Raw genomic sequence first — 4,296 nt, forward strand, 5'->3', positions numbered from 1 at the left:
TCTAGTTGCTTATGGTTACAGGAATACACTAACACACCTAGGTCTATACCTTCTTAAAAACCAGTGCCTTTGCTTAGCAAAAATCATTGTGCTTGTAACTACAGTAAATTAGCTTGTTCTTACTAGCTCAATTAACTTTAAAAGAGAAAGAATCCTCAATGATTTTATTAATCTAGTGTCATTTGTTCTTTACAAACCTTCTCTTTCAATTGTAAAAAAAAAATAATCAGAATGTCAAGCAATGAAGAGTGATGTTTTTGTTGTTCAGGTTTTAAGCAGTTTTTTTTTCCTTCCTTTTATCAGATTCACAACAAATTATACAGAAGAAAGCACCTATGTACAATTTAATATTTGATTAGACCGTTATTACTTTCTTTCTAACCATCGCCAAGCGATGAGCATCTCTCAGGACAACTGGCACAAGCACCACAATACCGGGGGTAAGAGAAAACCCTACCACAAGAATTAGAACTATAAACTGGGACAGCTTGCTGCCAACACTAAGATTGGCCCTCACCACATATACACACAGTCCGAGTTCGAAGAGATATAAGAAGTACTGTGCCCTGAGATTGGGTGTGGGGAACTATATCTGGGGTTCTGTTTGTTGTACTTGAAAAACAGGGATCATTATGTTATTTACAATGCATCCAATAATGAGCTTGTCCGAAACAAGACCCCGGTGAAGAACTGCATTGTGCTTATTGACAGAACACCATACCAGCAGTGGTATGAGTCCCACTATGCACTGCCCCTGGGCCACAAGAAGGGAGGCCAAGCTGACTCCTGAGGAGGAAGATTTTTTTTTTTTTGAAAGAGAAAATTTTGGTGCTTTATTTTTTGTACAGAAAATTTAAAAAAAAATGAACTTCATAAAATATTTATTCATATACAAAGTAGTAGTTGAACACTTTTTTAAATTTTTAATTTTTTAAAAAATTAGATATTTTCTTTATTTACATTTCAAATCCCCTTTCCTGCTTTCCCCTTTAAAAATCCCCTATCCCCTGCCCCCTCCCCCTGGTCCCCAACCCACCCACTCCCATTCCTGGTCGTGGCATTCCCCTATACTGGGGCATAGAACCTTCACAGGACCTAGGTCCCCTCCTCCCATTGATGATCAACTGGGCCATCCTCTGCTACATATATACTTAGAGCCACAAGTTCCACCTTGGATGTGTGTGTGTGTGTGTGTGTGTGTGTGTGTGTGTGTGTGTGTGTGGTTCCAAGGAACTCCGGGGGTACTGGTTAGTTCATATTGATGTTCCTCGTATGGGGCTTCAAACCCCTTCAGCTCCTTGGGTACTTTCTCTAGCTCTTTCATTGGGGACTCTGTGCTCCGATCAATGGACGATTGTGAACATCCACTTCTGTATTTGCCAGGCACTGGCAGAGTCCCTCAGCAAAAAGCTATATCAGGCTATTGTCAGCAAGCTCATGTTGGCATCTGCCATAGTATCAGGGTTCAGTGGTTGTTTGTGGGATGGACCTCCAAGTGGGGTTGTCTCTGGATGGTCGCTCTTTCAGTCTCTGCTGTGAACGTTGTCTGTTAACTCCTTCCATGCGGATTTTGATCCCCCTTTTAGGAAGGATTCTGAGCTTCTTGGCTAATATCCACTTATCAGTGAGTGCATATCATGTGTGTTCTTTTATGATTGGGTTACCTCACTTAGGATGATATCCTCTAGATTCATCCATTTGTCTAAGAATTTCATAAATTCATTGTTTTTAATAGCTGAGTAGTACTCCATTGTGTAAGTGTACCACATTTTCTGTATCCATTCCTCCACTGAGGGACATCTGGGTTCTTTCCAGCTTCTGGATATTATAAATAAGGTTGCTATGAACATAGTGAAACATGTGTCCTTATTACATGTTGGAGCATCTTCTGGGTATATGTCCAGGAGTGATATTGCTGGATCTTCTGGTAGAATTATGACCAATACAACCACTCTGAAAATCAGTTTGGTGGTTCCTCAGAAAATTGGACATAGTTGTACTGAAAGATCCACAAATACCACTTCTGGGCATATACCCAGAAGAGGAAGAGATTTTAAAGAAAAAATGGTCAAAGAAAATTCAAAAGAAATATGACGAAAGGAAAAAGAATGTCAAAATCAGCAATATCCTGGAGGAGCAGTTCCAGCAGGGCAAGCCTCTCACCTGTATTGCCTCAAGACCAGGTCAGTGTGGCAGAGCAGATGGATATGTACTCAAAGGTAAAGAACTGCAGTTCTATCTGTGGAAGATCAAAGCCCAGAAAGGCAAATAAACCATCTTTTATAGTTCATGTAATAAAGGCGTTTGCTGTTCTATTAAAAAAAAAAGAACATTATTACTGTTACTATAATTTGTAATTTTACACTCTTGTGTAGTATAAAAGACAATTCTAATATTGTGGCCTCGGAATGTTAATGGGCATTGTCTCTATTAACAAAGTCATTTTATTCAAGTCTCCAGATTGGCTAAATAATGTGAACCTTTGATTGCTAAATTCTACTTTTAATTAGACTATCATTTTAGATGACCTTGTGAATTATTAAATTGAAAAGGATATAACAGTTATTCATTTTTAAACTTGCATAAATGTCATACTTTTAACTTTTAAAATATGTATCTTAAAGGCAATATACTTATTAATTTTAGAATTTTCTATAATCAACAGCTGGAATGATTTTTTATTGTTTTTGGGAAGTAACTACAAATTTCTTCAAAGACAGAAGTAAGTAAAATAATTGTGGTGCAGCCGTGAGAGCCTGAGTTGAATCCTGAAAAGTCACAAACAAAATGGTGGATTATGTTCATTTGTACTCGCAGGGCTACTGTAGCCAGCTGGGAGGCTGAAGCAGGAGAACCACTGGATGTTCAAGGACTAGCTACCCTGACTAATGCAATGGCTAACAACTGTCTCTAAGAAAGTGGAAGGAAAAGAAAGACATTCAGTGTTGTTTCCTGTCCTCCACAAGAATGCCGTAAGATGCAACTACATATACTCCTGCACAACAGTATACACAATACCCATGCACACACACACACACACACACACACACACAGAGAGAGAGAGAGAGAGAGACAGAGACAGAGACAGAGACAGAGAGACAGAGAGAGACAGAGACAGAGACAGAGATATAGAGAGAGGAGTTAAAAACATTAGTGGGATTTAAAACTAAAAATAATGCCAGAAATATGTTTTCAATTATTTGGTTCTTAATCTGAGTTGCACAACACATTAGAAAAAAGTCAACACCGCTGCTTCAATGTGCTTCAAAACAAACTGCTCATGAACAGATCAAATATTACTAATATTCAAAACAAAATTCAGATGTGACAGGAAAAAGAACCTGATATTTTTTTCTCTTACCTGATAAAATATTAAAGAAGGTGAAATTCAAGTTGTGATTACTGTCAATAGATCATTATTTAACTACAAAGGATGTAGGGAAATTATGAATTTTTCTGGGAGGCATATATGATCTTTCAGTTCTCAAAGTTTGCTCTATTGGATGGGCTTGTGATAGAATTCACAACCTTAATAAGAATTCCATTTGTTATTATTAAATTCACTATAAAGTTAATTAAAATTTGCAAGGGCAGCCACATTCATTAAAGAAACTTTAGTAAAGCTCAAGCACACATTGCACCTCACACAATAATAGTGGGAGACTTCAACACACCACTTTCATCAATGGACAGATCCTGGAAACAGAAACTAAACAGGGACACAGTAAAACTAACAGAAGTTATGAGACAAATGGATCTGACAGATATCTACAGAACATTTTATCCTAAAACAAAATTATATACCTTCTTCTCAGTACCTCATGGTACCTCCTCCAAAATTGACCATATAATTGATCACAAAACAGGCCTCAACAGATACAAAAATATTGAAATTATCCCATGCATCCTATCAGATCACCACAGACTAAGGCTGATCTTCAATAACAGCATAAATAATAAAAAGCCAACATTCATGTGGAAACTAAACAACACTCTATTCGATGATACCTTGGTCAAGGAAGAAATAAAGAAATTAAAGACGTTTTAGAGTTTAATGAAAATGAAGCCACAACATACCCAAACTTATGGAACACAATGAAGGCAGTCTTAAGAAGAAAAATCATAGCACTGAGTGCCTCCAAAAAGAAAATACAGAGAGCTTACACTAGCAGCCTGACAGCACACCTAGAAGCTCTGGAATTAAAGGAAGCAAATTCACCCAAGAGGAATAGATGGCAAGAAATTATCAAACTCAGGGCTGAAATCAACCAATTGCAAAAAAAGAGAACTATTCAA

At 37.4% G+C, this 4,296-nt stretch overlaps 1 pseudogene; it reads left to right on the forward strand.

Moving 5' to 3' along the window:
• Positions 1-394: 394 nt before the first annotated feature.
• Positions 395-2,272, forward strand: LOC110304008 (small ribosomal subunit protein eS8-like; annotated as a pseudogene).
• The last annotated feature ends 2,024 nt before the right edge of the window (positions 2,273-4,296 follow it).

This window comes from Mus caroli, unplaced genomic scaffold, assembly GCF_978045245.1.
Source record: "Mus caroli unplaced genomic scaffold, Mus_caroli_1 scaffold_9, whole genome shotgun sequence".
Lineage (NCBI taxonomy): Eukaryota > Metazoa > Chordata > Mammalia > Rodentia > Muridae > Mus > Mus caroli.